Raw genomic sequence first — 20,882 nt, 5'->3', positions numbered from 1 at the left:
AGCTGTTGAATGAATGAAAGACTGGGCAGAGGGTTGGTGAAGACAGCACAAGAGTCACTCCTGAAATCTGAACGGGGACACTGGCAGTGATGGCATACCAAGGACGGTGGCTGAGACGGGTCCATGGGCGCATGTGTGTGTGTCTGAAGGCTCAACAGCCGGAGCTGCCTCTGCTGCAGGGACCACATGCTTTCCTCCACTGGGGAGGTTACCCAGAGGACAGCAGGAAAGGTGACCATTTCCACCAGCCCCCCCAACCAAGGCCTGTGTGTCTGAGAGCCTAGGAGGCCATGCTATCCTGGCTGCTTAAAGAAGAGTAGGGCATATAATCCACCGACAGGCTTAAGGGACCCCTGTGATGCCCCTCCCCCTGTACCACATCAGTGCTCCCAGCCTTGAGTCAGATGTGCTAAAGGAGAGATGGGAGAGCATGTGGGAGGGGGTGGGGGGGGGGGACGAGTACACCCCTCCCACCTGCATCTCTGGGTGGCACCCGGGAGCAGGCAGCACTCAAGTCCTCTGCGGCTCCTGGGCACACACAGAGTGAACTTTAAACTCATGAGGCTGCAGGAGGCCTTCACCATCTGCTGCCTTCACCATCGCTCTACCATTCACACCTGCTTTTCTCCCATGGCCAAGCTAAAGGAGAACAGAACTAAGGGCAAGGTACAGCAGGGAAAAGCTGACAGTCTCCTGCTCTGCCACATGGATCCCGCTGTCTTTTTGCCCAAAGGATTGTGCACACTCCTATGTTCTCACCCCAGGCCGTCTGCCCGGGGCTCTACTTCTCCCCATCCTCACCAGTCAGGCCGTGGCTCACTTATGCCTAAAATAAGGCTCAGATGGGAGAAGGACTGGGTGAGACCCAGTATTATTGCTCAGTAATAATTCAGTTGTTACATTATTTGATTATTCATTTGGCTGTTACAGAAAAATCCTTAACTGTAACTGATGGTTGTTGATGTAATAGTATATCACCGGGCCTAGCTGGTTTTGCTCAGTGGATAGAGCGTCGGCCTGCGGACTGAAGGGTCCCAGGTTCGATTCCAGTCAAGGGCATGTACCTTGGTTGCGGACACATCCCCAGTACGGGGTGTGCAGGAGGTAGCTGATGGATGTTTCTCTCTCATCGATGTTTCTAACGCTCTATTCCTCTCCCTTCCTCTCTGTAAAAAAATTCAATAAAATATTTATTTTTTAAAAAATAGTATATCACCTGTATTTCTACCTGTAATGGGCTTTATGTGCTAGATGTTAATATCCTTGACCCTGGGCAAGGGCACAAGTTCTTTTAAAAGAAACATGGTTTACTTGCACAAAACTGATCAGTTTTGAGAGATTGTTAGTGTCCTTGAAGTGGTTTTTGTAGGTGTGAAACGAATGGTGAGAATATGAATTGGTCCCTCTTATTCTAGTACTAGAGGCCCGGTGCCCTGATTTTATATACTTTCATCTCTCAAAAAGTATTGTGATACTTGAAAGAAAAGTGGGCGGGTGTTCTGGCCTGGGTACAGCAGATGCAGATGCTCAAATCCCCACTAGGGGAGGCTGTTGAGCAGACAGTAGCTGGAAGCTAAGCCTGGCCCAAACCTGTCCACTTCTCTCCCCTTCCCTTACTCTACAACTCCCCCACCGCCAATCACCCTCTCCCCTCTCCAACCCCCACTGACTCCATCCAACACCTGGCCCTGGCCAGGTGGGAGTCAGCACCCCCAACATAAGGGGGAAGCAACACCCACTTTAACTGGAAACAGACGAGGCCCTGGTGAGTACCTAGCCCCTGCCAGGAGCAACGTGTGTGCTGGGCCTCCCAGGCATGCCCATTTCACCGACTCAGACAACAGAAGTCAGAGCGAATCTGAAAACTGACCAGAGTCCAACAGACAAACACAGAGGGGCTGAGATGTGGATCAGGCCTCATGGATTCTGTCCATCCCAACTCTGGTCTCCTCTCCTCCCTTTGCATCCTTGACCACATTCTCCCATAGCCCTTGGCCCAGGATGGGCCTTCCAAATATGCACCTACCCGCCCAGACAGACTTTAGTCCCACAAAAGCTGGCAGGTGGCAGAGAGGCCAGAGCCTCCACCTGCATCTCTGGATGGCACCCCATGACCTCAGAGGCAGCCTGGACACTCACTGTCCACCTGACAGAGGCCTTGGCCTGTCATGACTCATTGGCGAGCCTCTCTGGCATCACTTGTATCAGCCATTCCTCGAGAAGCTAAGGACGTGTGCATTTAACCTGGAGAGTAAAGCCGAGGGGTGGGCTGTCCTTTGCTGCCCCCTCCTCCCGCCCCTCCCCAGGCTTAGCACGGGCCTTAAAGCAAACCCCTGTGCCTTGGCTGCTTCATTTTGCTGACGCTGCATCTGGGGAAGCCACGGCTCCCAGCACTGCTGGAAGGCAGACAGCCGGGTGGTTTCTGCTGGCGTTTGTCAGATCAGAGCAAACCCGGGAGACTCTACCGAGAATCCTGCCCAAGGCCTAAGAGTCTTCCTTACCAGGAAACTCATTTTTAAAAGTCCCCAGGGACACTGTCGAAGGGCCGTTCCAGACCACTTTCCCTGGCCAAGCCTCGTGTCTCCCTGTGACCCAAGGAGAGGGGACAGCCTGCCAGCCAGGAAGGCGACTTGGATCCCTCAGCTGGGCCCACACAGGGCTTCTGAACCAGCTCTGACCCTATCCGAGAAGCTGGCGGCTGGGCCGTGGCTGGCAGCCCCAAGCCCTTTGGACAGTCCTCAGGGCTGGACAAGGCCCGTTAGAAACCTCCCCACCCCATCCCCCACCCTCAGCTTCCTGCTCCCTCAGAGGGACGTGAGGAGGAGGGGGTGTGACTGGGGGGTGGGATCTGAGCACAGGAGGAGAGGCCTGGAACTTGTTGAGAGCTTCGTGGGAGACCTGGCCACCCAGCCCTGGCCCAGCCCCCGAGGGCAGCCGAGGACGCCAGGGGCTCTGGGAAGGCAGGGGCTAGTTCTGCTCTGCGCCTTGAGCTCAGCAGCCTGACAGCCCCAGGGATGGCCCCAGAGAGCCCCAGACATGCCTGGGCTGAAGCTGCGCAGTGTGCTGGTGAGCACAGACTCGGGGTACCGCACCGGTCTACCCACATGCCCAGCTGTCTACCCCAAACCCTCCCATCCGTGGCCTGGCACCAAGAATGTCTGGTCAGCTTGGATCTCACAGTAAAAGGCTTCCTCAGAGGCCGATTTCTCATGCCCAAGAAGGTGCTGCTGCTATCAGAAGTTCACTCTGCATTCTGACCTACATCCCTCCACAAAGGAAGCCAAACAACACAAGCCAGTGCCGCCGGCCTCGCCTGAGGGCCGTGGGCCTGCTCCTCGGCACTCCTCACCCTGCCCAGGACCTTCCCACACCTCTTCCACTGCCCAGTGCTGCCTGTCCTGACGTTCTGGTGACGTTCCCCCAACTCCAGATCCGGGTGCAACCCAGGCGACCTCACCACCACCACAGGGCCCTTGTGCTGGGCTCCTGCTCCCAAGTCCATTCTCTTCACCATTATAAGGTTGAAGTCCTCATACGCGTTAGTCACCTTTACCCAGCAGCCCCGTGACCCCAGAGCTAGAGCCCTGCCACCTCCCCACAGCCTGAGGCCCCATGCCCTCAGTCCTAGCACTGCTTCAGCCTCAGCCCTGGACTCCTGGGCCCTACCAGGGCTATTCTCCACCTACGGGGGCCTGCCTGTGACCTCTGCCCCCAGCAAGTGCTCCAGGGAAGTCCACAGGATGATGCCCTAGAAAGAAGCCCTTGAAGTGCAGGAAACAGGGCTGCTTCCTCAGGCCCAGCCAGAGCAGCCGAACTGGAGGGCACACCCCCAGCCTGGAAAGTGAGAGCGCCTGCCCCTCCTCTTCCACGGGCACTGCTGTCCACCCTGCGGTTGCCTGTGTCAGAGACCATGGCTGCGGCTCCAGCAGGGCCCAGCTGAGCTCTCCGAAGGTGCCTGGGCAGGCTGCAGCCCAACACCAACTGGCGTGGCTCTTCCTCCCAGGGCTCCTAGGTAGGACCACACCAGATTCAAGCTGGCCCTGCAGTTTCCATCTGTCCTGCCTCCTCCTGTCTACTCCTCAACCCAGGTCTTCTGGTCCAGGACCCCCCCAGTGGTAAAGCCCTGACCCCAGCTGGCACCTCTGATTACTACTCCAGCCCTTGATTAAGAGGGGGCCTGGGGAACCCTAGCCTGATCTGCACTCTCTGCAGGACCAAGTGTGGGCTTGGCAGCCAGCCCTAGCCAAGCCTTGAGAGGTGGCAGCTGGGCAGCCCTGCTCTCCATCCACTTTTTGAAAGCTTTCCCAGATCCTGCCAGCCCTGAAAGTGATCTTTCAGCCCCTCCAGAGCTCCCAAGGGCAGGAGGCACGTGGCCTCGCTAGCCCCCATGCCTCTGCAGCCCCTTCCTAAGGGCCCCAGGAAGACAGAAAGGGAGGGTCTTGGCCCCACGCAGTCCAGGAACCCAACAGGCATAGAGGCAACCCCTGGCACAGTATCCTAGGCGGGGCAGCCCCCTGCTCTAGACTCACCCATGGCCTCATGGCCCACGGAGGGACCCTGCTGGCCAGCTGGCCACGGCAGAGTGTGAGAGGACAGCGTGTTCCCAGACTTCACTTCTGCTTTTCCAGAGGTCACTCAGCAACACTCTCCTGGGGAGCTCAGGGGTTTTCAGGAATTGCGGCCCGCTGAGTGAAACCAGATGTGCAGACATGCTCCCTAGAACCTAGTGTGCCCATCCTGCCACTCCCTGTGAGGGCGCAGGGCACTGTGGCCGGTTATACCTCTCCCCTGCCCAGGTGAGGGGTCTGCTTTGAAGGGACCGGACCTGGGCTCTGGCTCCAATACTCACTCTGCCCCCTGAGACTCTCTGATGCTGCAACTTTGGGGGCTCAAAGCAGGGAAACTCAAACAGATGCACAGATGTGACCAGATGGCCAGGCTGGTGGCCCGACGGAGCCAGGGCCCCCCCACCCTCAACGAATGTGCTGTGCCTGAGTCTCCTCCCCAGGCTCTGGGGGTGGGTGAGACCTCTTCTTCATATCAGCTCCAAAGCAGATGTGTACACTGGTGGCCTGGCTTGCAGGGTCAGAGCACTACATCTGGAGCTCCCAGTGTGGGAGCCACAGCATGGAAACCATTAACCCTGGCTTTACCTGCGGCCTGAAGCACAGACTAAGCATCCTCTTCGCCTCCAGGCCTCTGCCAGAGCACATCACAGACTCCCTGCAGACCTCATGCAATACCAACTAACCGAGTTCCAACTCTTCCTGTCAAATGCAGTTCCTCTTACCCTCTCTCGGGTGCCGCCTGCCATTCCCCGTCCAGAGCTTTGGCACTGCCCCTGCCTCCAGCTAAGATGCCCATGGCCTCTTGCCCTGGCCAGTGCAGGGCCCACCCGTCATCCCTGCTGGTCGCTACAGCACCAGGCTTCCTCTGCAGCCCCGTTTTGCTGGATCACTGGTCTCAGGATATTACTTCTTAGGTGGCTCAGTGGGGCAGGGGAGAAAACCTGGGCTTTGGAGCCAGTCTCCTGGGTTTGAATCCTATCTCACAGCTTGGCCCTGAGCAGCCTGTGGAATCTCTCTGAACCCAGGCTACAGGCTGGTCACCCAGTGAAGGTCCCTATAGTGCCCGCCTCCCAGGGCACCCGCCACAGACCCTGAACAGAGGCAGTGCTACAGAGAGGACTGAGCCCAGCCTCCCACAGTCCATCTCTCCGGGCAGAAAGGATCCCACCCAGAGCTTCCCAGCTAAAACCCTCAGCCCCTGGCAGGTGCTGGGTGCTTGACTGCAGGCTGTTGCTCAGGCTGTCCTACTCAGGGCTCCACAGAATGCCTCTGCCCTTGCTTCCCGTGGTCCCTTTCTGCCCCACAGGCTCAAGCACGTTCTCCTCCCTGTCATGAAGACTGCGGGGGCCTCGTGCAGCCTGGGCATGCAAACACATAGGCCCTACTCTGCTCTCTCCTGGCAAAGGAGCAACAGAGCTGGCTTGAAATTTGGGACTCCTGTCCCCAAGCCCACATGTCACCTCACCTACCAGCAAGATCACACAGAGCTATGGGCAGCCCCAGGGACTCGGCAGAGGTAGGACCTAACTCTGCACCACCTGCTACCCCTGGAGCGGCCGCCCTGGGGGCCACAGGAGCAGGCAGGAGGTACAGCCAAGGGCAACCTTTGCTCCATGGGAAGCCCCCGGGCTGGCGGGCCAGCAGTCTTGGGAAGAACCTGGAGTCTACTGCTGGCACAGCCGCATGCAAGCTACTGGGTTTCAGCTGGTGCAGGGCAGAGCTCCTGCAGCGAGAGGCCAGGAGTTCTCCTTCCTCGGCCCCTGAACCAGCATTCTATTTCATGCCTGAGGCCTTTCAATGAGGTGAAGCATTTGCAAAAGGGGATGGGACTGATCTGCAGAGGTGGCCCAGCTGATATCTGGGGCCAGTGACACCACCCACCAGCAGCATATCGGATACAGGGATTGAATGGGAGTGTCACTCCCCATGTCCAGGAGGCAGAAGGATGTCTGACCCAGTTCACCACCCTTCTCCCCGCTCTGAGACAGGTGGCAGGTGACAGCAGAGCCACATTTAATTGCCCTCATGCTCTCCAGAACACCTCGTCCCTGTGGCTGGAAGAATGAAAGCATCGCTCATATCCCATGAGGAAGTCAACCTATCCAACAGTCAGGAGGGTGCCAGGTAGGGAACAGTCCCATGTGCCAAAGGGAGGGGCAGAACTGGTTACAGCTGCACCCAGGGCAAGTTCCAAGAAGTTCTCTGCCTGCACGGAGATCCGGAGAACCGTCGAATAGCCCCTCACCGGGACACCCCACCCTGGCTCCACAGGACGTGTCTCAGGACACAGGACTGGAAGGGCAGCTTCCCTATGTGTTGCTCTGCCACAGCCCCGCCTGGGAATCAGGAGACCCAGCCTCACCCTGGAAGGCAGGGGCCACACCTCTGCAGCTGCCACGTACTTTGACCTTGAGTGAACTCTTTCCTCTCCAGGTCTGCCACTGCAGTTATAGAACCTGGAGGCTGCAGTGAATCTGGGGCTGCAAGGAAGAGCTTCTTGTCATTTCCCCGAAGATGGAAGTTGGCCTGAGTGGGAGGGAGAGAGGTAAAGTGGTCCGGAGTGGCCAGGTGCCAGGCCGCCCAGGGAAGGCCAGCGGTGGCAATGAGCTTGCTGAAAAGCTGGCCCATGCCATGGGTGGCTCCTGGGTCTGCTGGCCCTCAGCGCCTGAGCAGCCCTGCCAGCCCTGGATGCTGGGCTTCTGTTCTACGCTAAGGAAAGACACTAAAGAAAGCGGCAGCTCCCTTGCATGGGGGCAGGGCAGTTTTATGGCTCCCAGAGGCTGCTCACAGTGAGATGAAGCCAGGTCAGGCTGGGTCCTGGCTGGAGCATCCTGCCAGCTCCACAGTGCCTAGAACCAAAGCCATGGAAATATTCATTTTGTTTAGACTTAGGCCTCAAGGATGGGCTTATAGGATCGAGCCTCATCTGGGGCTGCGAGCCATGCTGCTCTCAGAACGAAGCCTCATCCCCTGCCGCTCACAGAAACTGGTGTGTGCAGCCCAGGCCAGGAGCAGAGCTGATCCATTCCATACCTGTGCCCAGCAGAGCCAGGAGGCTTGAGCCAGGCAGGAAGTGGCAGGAGCAGTAGGCATCCAAGCTGGTCCTGTATAGGACCCCAGACCCCTCACTGCACGTGTTCTGCCATCCCCGTGTGCACACGGGTGGTCCTGAGGAGTGGCAGGCAGGATTGTGCAGGGGAAGCAGTAATAGGCCACATTAAGTGTGGTCAGCACTGTGGACCCAGGCCAGCCCCTGGGAGAGGGGTGGTCGCCTGCTCAGGCTGCCTCATAGAAGCAGCTAGGTCTGAATGATGTAAGCAGTGGAGGAATGGCAATGACATGGAGCCTGGGCCAGGCCTGAAAGATTACCTCCAGAACCCTCAGTTCCCCTGGGCTTAAAGGTTTGAGGATCAGGGGAAATGGGGAAGCCACAACCCCATTTTCTGGACTTAGGGCCCTATGTGCCAGGTCACAGGCTGTGGCTCACCCATATTCCCCGTCTCCCAACCCTTTAATCTCCAAGCTAGACACCATGTGGCAAGGCCTGGGGTAGTAACTACAAGGGCCCCAGAAGCAGGGCCTCTCTGACTGCGCGGAGTTGGGGGCCGAGCACACAGAGGCCTAATCCTTCAGTGAACAAATGAAGGATTGCATCCGAGAATGTAGGGATTGCACAGGAGGAGCCAAGACGGTGTCAGGAGATCAGGAGATCATAGGCAAGCCCATGGGCCTCACCTGGACCCAGTTTCCCAGGTAAAATAAGAGGGTTGAGTAAGGTTACCTCCAGGGGCGTGGCCAGCTCTGATCTTTACCTCGTCAGGCCCGGATCACACTGACTCTCTGCAACCCCAGCCCCTGAGGGTAACTCAGGAGCTCGAGATGAGCCCAGAGGCCTGGGTACCAATGGGGCAGCCCTGGCAGGACTGCCAGCAGGTGCAGGAGAGGCCCGGGGCTGGGGAGCCTCTAGCAGCCACCAGAGCAGGGCCCGCAGAAAAGAGCAGCAGCGAGGACACCACAGATGACTCCTCAGAGGGGAAAGCCCCATCCGCCAACCAAACACGAAGCCTCAGCTGAGGTCAAGGCCTGGAAACCATTGCCTGAGTGGCCAAGGTCTGGGCAAATGCCAAGGACCAGAAAAGCAGTGCCCAACACCGAGTCAGAGCTGTTCCTCCATACACCCCCTTCCCCTGCCACAGTCCTGCCTGCCACTCCTCAGGACCACCTGTGTGCACACAGCCCCGCCCCTCACGCTGCAGAGTGCTGGGTGCAGACAGGCAGAGTGGGCACCAGGCTGTGCAATAGCAGCCTGGCCTACTAAGTGGCCCTTCAGGCCCTTGATCTTCATACTCTAACAGAGGAGGAAGGCCAATATTCCAGTACATAGATTTTTTTTCTAAAAAAATCATCCAAGCAGTAGGTGCTGAATGAGGCAGGAGCCAAGGAGGCCAATAGAAAGCACCCCCCCCACAAAGTTGGGGTGCAGGAGAATTGTCATTCACCTGATAACAGCCCCATTGTAACATGATGTGTGTACCTAGAGTACCTATAGAGAGTTTGGGGTACCTGGTTTGGACCTCTTTCCATGTCACCTTATACGCATGTACCTGCCACATACATTCCACATGTCCCCCAGAGCGCTGAAGGAGGTTGGGGGGTCTGTCCTGAGGATGGCTTTTCCCTCTCCTGGAGGGACCACAGTGGGAGGACCAGAGTGGGGTGGTGCCGCTGGGAACCTAGAAAGAATAGCCCTGACCTCCTGACAGCCTCAAGCTCCTACTTGGTGCCCCCACACCCCTGGCTCATGGCTGGCAAGCACACTGCTGTAGCTGCTGCTCTGACTCTGAGAGCTGCCAGCATGACCCAGGTGGAGGGAAGTGAGGACAGCTTGAGGTCAAGGCTGGAGCAGCTGCCCTGGACACCAAGGCAGAGCGCACTAGGGAACTGTCCCCTGGCCTTCCCCTTCCCAACCCAGGAAGCACAGGGAGATGAGGATAAGAAGGGATGGACAGACAGGAAGACACCATGCCACGAGCCCTGCTTAATCTAAGACGGTCAACTGGGACTTGGGTGAAGGAAGTAGGGCTCAGGGAAGAGACCTGGGGGACAACGACCACAGGCAGGTGCTGTCCAGAAAAGCCGAGGAGACCTAGCTTGGCTGCCGCACAGCTTGGTTGTTCCAGCCACAACCCCTAACCCAGCTCTCCGGCAGCTGAGCGGTCCTGGTGCACCATCTTGTGGCCAAATGGAGGATGGCACTGTCACCCTCTAACTCTAGCTCCCTCTCAACACACCTCTCCAATTGAATCACTGCCTCCGCCTCCTGGTCTGCATCTCCCGCAGACAACGATCCCCGAGGGAGTAGACTGCAGGCAGCCACACAGCCAAGTAGGAATGTGACATAAAGAGGGAACAGGCCCGAGGTGGACATGAGTCTGGGAAAGCCAAAATGGAGATGAGGTGGGCTTGAGTCTGGTCAGGAGGGATTGGTCTGCCTTGCACTGGTGGAGACAGAGGCTTCTGGGGCACAAGAGTGAAGAGGATGAAGAGGAAGCTTGCGTCTCCTCAGCCCTCTACACTCTTGTTCTCCAGCTTGGCCAGACCCTCCCAAGTTTCCAAGTCCCTTTATCTAGCTCAGCCGTGGGCAAACTACGGCCCGCGGGCCGTATCCGGCCCGTTTGAAATGAATAAAACTAAAAAAAAAAAAAAAAGACCGTACCCTTTTATGTAATGATGTTTACTTGGAATTTATATTAGTTCACACAAACACTCCATCCATGCTTTTGTTCCGGCCCTCCGGTCCAGTTTAAGAACCCATTGTGGCCCTCGAGTCAAAAAGTTTGCCCACCCCTGGGATAGAGCTTCGGCCTGCGGACTCAAGGGTCCCAGGTTTGATTCCGGTCAAGGGCATGTACCTTGCTTGCGGGCACATACCCAGTAGGGAGTGTGCAGGAGGCAGCTGATCGATGTTTCCCTTTCATTGATGTTTCTAACTCTCTGTCCCTCTCCCTTCCTCTCTGTAAAAAACCAATAAAATATATTTTTTTTAAAAATCAAGTGCTGCCTGGCCAGAGTGGCTCAGTTGGTTGAGCATCACCCAGCGCACCAAAAGGTTGCTGGTTTGATTCTCGGTCAGGGTACATGCCTGGAGTGCAGGTTTTGCTCCCCAGTTGGGAAGCACCACTGATATCTCTCTCTCTCTCCCTCCCTCTCTCTCTCTCTCTCTCTTCCTCTCTTTAAGCATGACCTCAGGTGAGGATAATAAATACACACACACACAGTTTAATCACCCAGAAACAGGACAACCGAGGACATGGCACACCCCTCTAAAATGGGGATCTCAGCTTCTCCTCTGCACCTCAAAGCCTAGTCCCCTGCCAATACCAATAAAGCACTGTCACTCATCCAATCATACAAATACCTATTGAGCACTCACTAGGCACTGTGCTGCTGAATCCTAACAACCTGCAAATAATTTGTTTCATTTTACAGGGGAGCAAATAAGCTCCACGGCTTAAACCACATGCTTAGCATCAGGCAGCTGGCCAGAAAGGGAGCATGGTCTGCCTGATGCTTGGCCTCACACAGAACCCAAGAAAGGCAACTCGGAGAGGCCCTAGGGCCCTGAGCAGGCACCGATGATTCACAAGAGAGACAATTACATCACGTTCATTTTTGATGTAGACCCTCCTAACAAACTAGAATGTGTGTGGCAGCAGAGCTCAGAGCACAAGAACAGCCACAAGTTAGAAAAGGGGTCTGGGTGCTGTATCAGGCACTCTGACCACGGCGGGAAGGATGAGGGGGTAGCCTGACAGGGGGCCCAGGTACAAAACTATTGGAAGCAGAACTGGGCCCTCAGGGACAGTTCTGTTCCATCTCGTTGCAAGTCTAACAGCCCTCATGGGAAACAGCTCCGTTATGTTTAGTGTGTGCTGCTAAGAAAAGAGAAAAGAAAAGTAATACATCCTAGAAGTGTTTTATGCAGAATGTTTAAAATAAAGTGTTGGGCCCTAGTTGGTTTGGCTCAGTGGATAGAGCGTTGGCCTGCAAACTGAAGGGTCCCGGGTTCAATTCTGGTCAAGGACACATGCCCAGGTTTCGGGCTTGATCCCCAGTAGGGGACGTGCAGGAGGCAGCTATCAATGATTCTCTCTCATCATTGATGTTTCTCTCTCTCCCTCTCCCTTCCCCTCTGAAATCAATAAAATATATAAAATGCCCCTTTAAAAAGTAAAACAAAGTCCTAGCCGGTATGGCTCAGTGGATAGAGCGTCAGCCTGTAGACCAAAGGGTCCCGGGTTCGATTCCGGTCAAGGGCATGTACCTCGGTTGCAGGCTCCTCCCTGGCCAAGGCCCTGGTCCGTACATGTGCAGGAGGCAACCAGTTGATGTATTTCTCTCACATCGATACTTCTCTCTGTCTTTCCCTCTCTCTTCCACTCTCTCTGAAAATCAATGGAAAAATATCCTTGGGTAAGGATTAAAACAAAAACAAAACAATAAAAAGTCACACAAAATTAATCTCATTTAAAAAACAATAATAATAAAATAAAATAAAATAAAATGTTGGGGCCTTTCCTTCTCTTCCATCCAGAAACCCTGATTTATCCAGAAAGTCTTATTATCTTCAAAAGCCCTGATGGCTGACATTTGCCTATGCTGAGGCCTATTCCAAAGGCCCTAGGTACCCTAGCTGGTTTGGATCAGTGGGCGGAGCATTGGTCTATGGACTGAAGGGCCCCAGGTTCGATTCCAGTCAAGGACCTAAATTCCTTGATTCCACTGAGCCTAAATTGCAGGCTCAATCCTCCCACCACCCCTCCCAACCAATAGATGTGTCTCTCTCACAAGGATGTTTCTCCCTAACTCTCCCCCTCCCTTCCACTCTCTCTAAAAGTCAATGGAAAAAATATCCTCGGGTGAGGATTAACAACACAAAATAAAGCCCTAGGCAGGAGTTCAGACACTGGCTCCATCTCAGAAACCAGGCCCAAGAAATCACTGAAAAGGCATGTCACCACCCACCCAAGCAAGTTCTGACACAGCCTCCTGGGTGAAATGGGGGTTATCAGTTCCCATGTGGACTGTTACTGTCTTGACCATAAAAAGCTTCCCAGATAACATCAACTAAATTATACACTAGTGCAAGATGTAATCTTGCAAAGGGAATGCAAGAGGTGGGGCTGGGAGGAGGAGACAAAGGAAAGAGAAAAATGGCCAGGTGAGAGGTGAGCAGGGGAGCTGTACCTGAATAGGGGCCCTGTGGCTCTGGCCTGGGTGATGTGAAGGTCCAGCCCTGGCCTGGGCCCTCAGGCACCATCAAGTGTCAAGAGAAGGTTTTCTAAGTCAGCTCTGAATGTAATTCGAAGTCAAATCCTCATCCAAACAATGGAAGGGTACAGAAAGCAGAAACTGAAATGTTCCCCTCCAGCCTTCCCGTCCTTCTTCCCAGAGGCTGCCACTCTAGGCAACTTGGTATCTATGCTTCCAATGCTCTCCCATGTACATCCACCTAGTATTCTACTAAAATGGGAAAATATTATAATAATGCTTTGCGCCCTGGCTGGTTTGGCTCAGTGGAGAGAGCATCGGCCTGCAGACTGAAGGGTCCCAGGTTCAATTCCAGTCAAGGGCACGTGCCTGGGTTGTAGGCTCAATCCCCAGTGAGGGGAGTGCAGGAGGCAGACGAGCAATGATTCTCTCTCATAACTGATGTTTCTATCTCTCTCCCTCTCCCTTCCTCTCTGAAGTCAATAAAAATATATTTTTAAAAATGCTTTGCAACTTCTCACCTAACAATGTATTCCTAAATTGGTTCTTATTGTTAGGTTAGGTGGCTCAGGAGGTGGCGTAGGAAATAAAGAGAGTTGAGTTAATCAGAAAAGGAAGGAAAGGCTTTATTCTGCGTCCCCGGGCGACCCACGAACCCCAAAGACAGGGCACGTGGATCCACGCCAACAGGGAGGGGGGTGCTTTTTTTATAGTGGGTCACCTTCCTGGTTGACACGGGGGCTACCTTCTCTGTCCTGCCCTCCTTTTTAGGGCTCCTTTATCCTTCCAAGATCTCAGTCATGGGTATTGACGGCAAATCCACCTGCCCGCTGGCCACCGGACCCCTTCCCTGCCTCCCTGATGATAGCCCTATAACCCACTCGTTCTTAGTCATGTTTTCATGCCCCATGCCCCTGTTAGGCACCATCCCAGCAGCCACTCTGCAGCCCACTCGGAGCCCTTCAGCCTCCTTGCTCCAGCCTCCCTGCTCCTTCCGCTCCTGGCCCCCTCCCTTCACAGGGACGCCAATCCTCCACTGCCATGTGTCCCCTTATGGGGCCCTGTTGTCCCAAACCACAGTCGCCTACCTCAGTCTTGCTGTGAACGCCTTATTATCTCCTCCACAACTGTCCCCTCCTCTGAACTGAAAACTGCTCTGACCTCGCCCCATCCCCCTCCACCCTTCCCAAAGGATTCAACAGTCTGGCTATTATCAGAAACTGAGATCATTAAATCTAGGAAAAATGAGGATCCACGTGCCCTGTCTTTGGGGTTCGTGGGTCGCCCGGAGACGCAGAATAAAGCCTTTCCTTTCTTCCTTTTCTGATTAACTCGACTCTCTTTATTCCTACACCGCCTCCTGAGCCACCTAACCTAACACTTATGGAGCTCAGACTTTGAGTACTTGTAAGCATAGATGATGGTTTATTTAACACACCCCTGTCGATGGGTATTCCATTGGTTCTAACAGGTTACTGATACCTACTACAAGGCTGGCGTGAACACCTTTATACATGCCATCTGGTGCTAATCTAGGGGATATAATTTGTAAGTGAGGCTATAAAGTAACAGTGTGCCCCCAAAAATGTATCCACACAATGTGAATAATTATAGAAGGCAGTGTTTATTAAAATAATTTTCAAAATTGGGCTATCAGCTGTTAAAGTGTGTACACCTTTTTTGGGGGACACCTATATATATATCAATGTTAATAAGGTAGTGAAAATTTGTCCCCCAAAGAATCCACACTGAGTCACCATTCCACCAACTTAACTTTCAGAAATTAAAGACATATATATTTAGTTAAAAAGAAAACAAAAATCACCATGGCCAGTCATGCAGGAGGCGGCACAGCAGGCATCGGGAGGGGGAATCCCTGGCTGTTGCTCTCCTGGCTCCACTTGCCAAATTGAGCTCCATGCCAGGTGTCCTCATCAGGCACGGTTGTGTCCACTTGTGTTCACTTGGCCCACAATGGAGCCTGCTCTCCAGCCTCTGGCAGGACTAGCTTCTAAGAGAGGCCTGCCCTGACTGCAAGCCAACAGATGGCCAGGCGTGGGCTGAACTGCCGCCAGCCAGCGTGCTGATGATTTCCAGATTGGTATCTTGAGAGCTACTTCCCCTAAGCTCCAGGCCCACACAGCCACCTCCCTCATACACTCCCAATCAGCACATCTGAGACAGAACACCTCCTCCTCCACCACTTCGTCCATGTCCCAGACCTACTCCTCTCCTGGTGGTCCCCATCTCAGAAACAGCTCCAGTCACCGATGAGTCAGAAGCCTGACTTCTAACCTCTCACACCCTCATATCTAATCAAAACTGGCCCAATCCTGTGTGCTTCATCCCCCAAGCTGGTCTGTGACCCAGTGCTTCATCTCCCCGCATGCCACGCCTGCCCCAGCTCAGCCCACGTCCTCTCACCTGGAGAGCTGGAATAGCTGCCTGCCTCCAGCCTGCCTCCTTCTAAGTCCATCCTCCCGAGCCCCAGACCAAATTTCTAGTTGCATCACACCCCCAAATCCTCCCTTCTCCATCCACAGAAGGACCAAGCCCAAGCTGGCTCATGGCAGCAAGACCTCCCTCCTGCCTATCCCTAGCCTCCTCCCTGCTTTGGGGCTGGAGAGGAACAAACAAGGCAGAATGCTGTATGGTCACCACCGATGATCCATGCCAGGTCCGATCATGGGGCATCAGGGGTCTCTTCATGCAGTGATACCACTGCCCAGGGCTGAGGGGACAACATATCCTTAAATACTGATGGGAAAACTTCAGATATGTGTGGAGCCGAGGGTGTCATGGCTCAGAGACTCAACACACTTGTTCCCTTCGTTCTAGTTATCGCCTTTGACACACCCTTCCCCCCCATGTGCCCTAAACTCTTTCCTCTTGCTGTGATCACTGGATGGTCAGGACTGTGTTATCTCTTGCTTTGGACCAGATCTGACTCTGAGGGAGTTTGGATTGAGCTAAACTAGTGTTCTGTCCCAGCTATAGTCATCTAAACTCACTAATTCAATATAATCTCCTTTGACAAGCAGAACAGAACATAAAATGTTTCCAGACAAGAACATAAACAGAAAACCTTAGGCAACATTTCCCACACATTACCTTTCACCTAACTGAAGAATATGTGTGTCTCTCTCTCTTTTTTTTTTTTTAAAATATATTTTATTGATTTTTTACAGAGAGGAAGGGAGAGCGATAGAGAGCCAGAAACATCAATGAGAGAGAAACATCGATCAGCTGCCTCCTGCATGCCCCCCACCGGGGATGTGCCCACAACCAAGGTACATGCCCTTGACCGGAATCGAACCCGGGACCCTTGAGTCCGCAGGCCGACGCTCTATCCACTGAGCCAAACCGGTTCTGGCCTCTCTCTCTTTTTTACATCATAACCTCATCCCTCCTGAGCTGCATGTCCTTCCAATACCCAAGCCCTTCCATGCAGCGGCCGAGGTACCTATCCTCCCTCAGCCCTGCACATCCCTGACACGTGCTCTACTCTCTCTTCCCACTTTCTCAAGCTCCGCTGACACTCCATGCAGTTTCACATTTCTGAGAGCACTAATACCATTCCTTCTTCTCGCCTCCTTGGCCTAATTTTTTTTTTTTGGAACAGTTTTACTGAGATATAATTCATATACCATACAATTCGCCCATTTAAGTGTACAATTCAATGGTTTTAGGATGTTTATATAGCTGTGCAACCATCACCACAAGCAATTTTAGAACATTTCATCACCTCAAAAAGAAACCATATACCCTCTGTCACTCTTCAAATGCTCCCATTGCCCCAAAATGTACCCTGCACCTACTGTACATCAATGCTGTTTTTGTTGTTGTTGTTAATCTTCACCCAAGGATATTTTTCCATTGACTTCTAGAGAGAGTGGAAGGGAGGGGAAAGACAGATGAGAGGAACATCGATGTGAGAGAGACACACCGATTGGTTGCCACCTGCACCTGTGATCGATCGAGCCTGCAACTGAGATACGTGCCCTTGACCAGAATCAAACCCAGGACCCTTCATTGAGCCCTATTCACTGAGAAAACTGGCTAGGGCTCAATGCTGCTTTTTAAAATGTTTCTATGTATTTTCAGAGAAAGGAAAGAAGAGGGAGAGAGAGAAACATCAATGACGAGCGAGAATCATCGATTGGCTGCCTCCTGCACACCCGCAATGGGGGATGGAGCCCACAACCTGGGCATGTGCTCTGACCAGGAATCAAACCATAGTCTCCTAGTTCATGGGTCAATGCTCAACCACTGAGCCACACCCGCTGGGCATCAATGCTGTTTGATGTCCATCAGTCTGCCCATTACACAGGCACACCTGCCCCCAAGTAAGGCCTGTGTGACATGTTTGCATTACCCACTCCAGGCCCATCATGGCGCCTGCTTCCGAGGTGTGACAGGAGGGAACCTCCATGGTGGGAGCAGCTGGCTTCCCTGACTGCTCACTCTGCCCCAGGCCCCATGGTTACACTTCACCAATATCTCATAGAGCTCTCATTAACTTTCCCGTTGTACAGCTGAGGATAAATGACTTGCCCAAGGTCACAAAGCCAGTCAGTGGCTGAGCTGAGCTCATCAGTGATTTCTGCTCTGTGTATACACTGTCTCTTGCCCATCCACTCCATGCACTGTCGTCAGCTTTAGCCTCTCTCTCCGCTATTCTCATTAAGGTTGCCAATGACCTCTGAATGGCAAAACCAAATGGAAGGCTGCCTGGCCTTCTTGTTCAGGTCCTCTCTGGTGGCTACCCGCCCCTCAGGGGCTGCCTCTGGCCTTCCGGCAGGACTGTCATTTCCCCATCCGTGCTTAATTGAAGCCATTCCTGGGGGAGGGTCTCATCTTGGGCCTCTACTCTTCTGACTCTATACTCTCTTGGGGTCAATGGCCACACTTCTACCTTGGTTCCCCAAGCTGTCTCCCAAGCCTCCACAGCTCCACTCAAACACAGATCCATCAATCCCATTCTCTCCTTCTCCAACCTGTTCCTTCTACATTCCACCAAATTTCACTCTGCCACCTACACAACTGTCTAAGCCAGAGATGAGGATATCAGCCTTGACTCATTCTTCCTCAGCCTCCTTATCTAACCCTCCAGTCCTATCAATTCCTCTTCCTAAAGTTTCCCCACAGTGCTCCCTGCCAATGCCTGAGAACAGACTGCCATCATCTCCGGCCTAGATTACTGTAAGACTCTGCAAAATGTTCTCCCCACCTCCAATGTGGCCCTTTCCTCCAATTCACTTGTCTTTTCTTTTTCTTTTTTTTAAGTTATTTAATTTTTTCCAGATTTGCTTTAAACTTACAAATTAAGTATGGTGTACATAAATATTAACTTAGATAACCACATATTATAAGGAAAACAGATATATGGACCACTGCAGAAAAAATATACATTTTTTAGAAAAGAAAAAAACATATAACATAAAATATGAACATGAAGCCATATCACATAAAAATAAAATTACTCTATCAGAAGTGATTTAAAATTAAATCTTTGGGGAAGTATTTTGACTAATTCAATGAATTCAATGACCAACAACTTCCCGTATTACACAGAAACAAACCACAAAATCATCTAAAGTTTATATGCATTATCAGCTCTTAATGAAACCACAAACATTTTACTAGCAAGTTTGATTTTCTTTTGAAATAGGCTTCTGTACATATGCATTTATGTATCACTTTTCTTTTTTCAGTAGACAAGTTTCCAGATGTTTATTGCCAGGACTTTCTGCTCAGAGTGAAAAGAATGTCATGTTCCTCTCCTGCATCTGCCACCTTGATCAGAAGACTCTCTCCAATCTGCTTTTAAAACTACAAATACATTCTCAAGTCCAAGTCCCACGGTTTTGCCCTCCCATCAGCTGCGCTCAGGGAAAAGCACTTCCTACAGCTTTTGCAACCCTCCCAGAGCTGATCTCTGTCTAACTTTCCAGTCACACCATAATTAGTACTGAGTGACTTGCCACTCCTGGAAGACACCAACCACATTTGCATCTGCAGTTTCATGTGACTGGTGACTGGGCAAGCCCAGCTTGGAGTCTCGCTTTCTTCTTCCCGTATGAGACTCTCTCTTGTGAAATAATGTTGAAATGCAGAAGGAGGTGGTGCAATGAATAGAAAACAAATGACTGGGACAGAGAGGGATAAAGTGTTCTGAAAGATAGCCAGCATACCACACGTGGGAGCTCTTAACAAAGCTCCCCAACTGCCTAACTCACGGGCTCTCCCCTTCCTGACTGTTAATCATGTTTCTTTAGAACAGGAAGGAGATGTCCCAACTGGCCCAAGTGTCAGGCAGTGTGCCTCCACTCCAAATTTGGAAGGTGGCATCTGGAACCATCACCTGAGTTGTGGCTGCATAATCCAGCAAGCTATATGCTTTTCTGTATTTCCACATTTCTGAGTAATAAAAGAGCTAATCCATAGAAAAATCCTAGAAATAATGACCAACCCAGTAGCAGTGAGAATCCTGTGGACTCAGATTATGGTCTCTACATATGAGTTTTCAATAAAAAGAGCCAGGTCCCCTAAGAGAAAGGATGACTCTAGGTCTGGTTCAGGAAATGTACAAAATAAGATTAGAACCTATTGTCATCCAGAAATAGGGAAACCCTCAAAGTGTACAACAAGCATGTCAAACTCGCAGCTGGCAGGCCACAAGTTGGACATGCTTGGTCTACAAGGTTGTGTCCAAAAGACTTGGCAGGCTACTGAATAAGTTCCCACTGGCAAGGGACAATTTGAACACCACAACAAACATATTAACATCCATACTGTGCTATGATACTAAAACAAAAAGGAGAACAAATAAACCTCGTAAGTCATCTTTGGAGAATGTTAGAAAACCAACTCATTATTTTGAAAGCTGGTAAATATGAGAAACAATCAAGCATTTATCCTGCCTCTCCTAACTAGACTGACTTTCAGAGTAACCACGTAGCTGATTACTGGAAGTTTCCAGGTATAAAAATATTCAAAATGGCAATTGCAGAAGGAAACACAAAATATCACCATTTTGCAAGCCCTACTGAAATAATTATTCTAGGTGATAAATATCAATGATTCCTTATGTCACAAAAAGAGAAACAACTAGGTACTGTGTGCCTCCCAATGAAAGTACAAATATTACTTCTTAAATATTCTTTTTAAAATCAAATATATTGCCCTGCTCGGTTTGGCTCAGTGGCCAGAGCGACTGCGTGCACAATGACGGGTCTCTGGTTTGATTCCAGTCAAAGGCACTTGCCCGGGCTGCAGCCAATCAATGAATCACTCTCATCATTGATGTTTCTATCTCTCCCTTTCCCTTCCTATCTGAAATCAATAAAAATTTTAAAAAAATATTTTTTAAAAAAGAGGCGCTTTCCTTGATTCATGTTAAAAAATGCTACATTAAAAAAATTTTTTTTAATTAAATATAATCAAGCCTCTGTATCTAACCACAAATTTACAGGAAACACAAGGGACAGGGGAACCTATTAAACTAGACAGCAGGGATGTAATCAGCAAAATTGAGATGGAGGGAAAATCTACAAATTAAATAGCCAGGCTTCTTCAATAAATAAAAGAAAAACTAAGAGAGACAGAGAACCTATATATTAAAAGACTTGACTTTGAGACAGCATGGAGGGACCTGGAGAGTATTATGCTAAGCAAAATAAGCCAGTCAGAGAAAGACAAGTATCACACAATCTCACCCATATGTGGAATCTAATTAACACCTCAGGATACTGCTACAGACCTCATTAGGCACCACAGGCTTCCTTGGTGTCCCCTTCCCATCTCCCTCCCCCTTCCCCTGGGGATAGGGAGGCAAAAACATCCACAACAAAGACCTGGAGGCCAGGCCTCTGCTGTCACCTTCAGAAGCAGAGGAGGCCTTTCTGTAGAGGACAAATTGGAGTTTATGATCACTTCTTCCTGCTTCTGGTTATCCTCAGCCTCTGAAAGTCCTGAGCACCTCCATCACAGACGGTCCCCAAAATCCCAAACTCTATTTCAAGAAACATCTAGGAAAGCAGC

At 51.8% G+C, this 20,882-nt stretch overlaps 1 protein-coding gene and 1 long non-coding RNA gene across 2 annotated transcripts in view; both read right to left on the bottom strand.

Annotated features, from left to right (window-relative positions):
• ATP6V0D1 (ATPase H+ transporting V0 subunit d1) overlaps positions 1-20,882 on the bottom strand; it is a 38,470-nt gene that overhangs the window by 15,121 nt on the left and 2,467 nt on the right. The window lies entirely within an intron of this gene.
• On the bottom strand, positions 1,438-20,714 carry LOC132217474 (uncharacterized). Its single transcript, XR_009448899.1, has 3 exons — positions 14,219-20,714; positions 7,785-13,385; positions 1,438-7,696 (listed from the first exon to the last, which is right to left on the bottom strand). It is a non-coding gene; the product is annotated as an uncharacterized LOC132217474 (long non-coding RNA).

This window comes from Myotis daubentonii, chromosome 15 (assembly GCF_963259705.1).
Source record: "Myotis daubentonii chromosome 15, mMyoDau2.1, whole genome shotgun sequence".
Lineage (NCBI taxonomy): Eukaryota > Metazoa > Chordata > Mammalia > Chiroptera > Vespertilionidae > Myotis > Myotis daubentonii.
The sequence above is the reverse complement of the archived record's forward strand: the minus strand, read 5'-3'. Positions and strand labels throughout refer to the sequence as shown.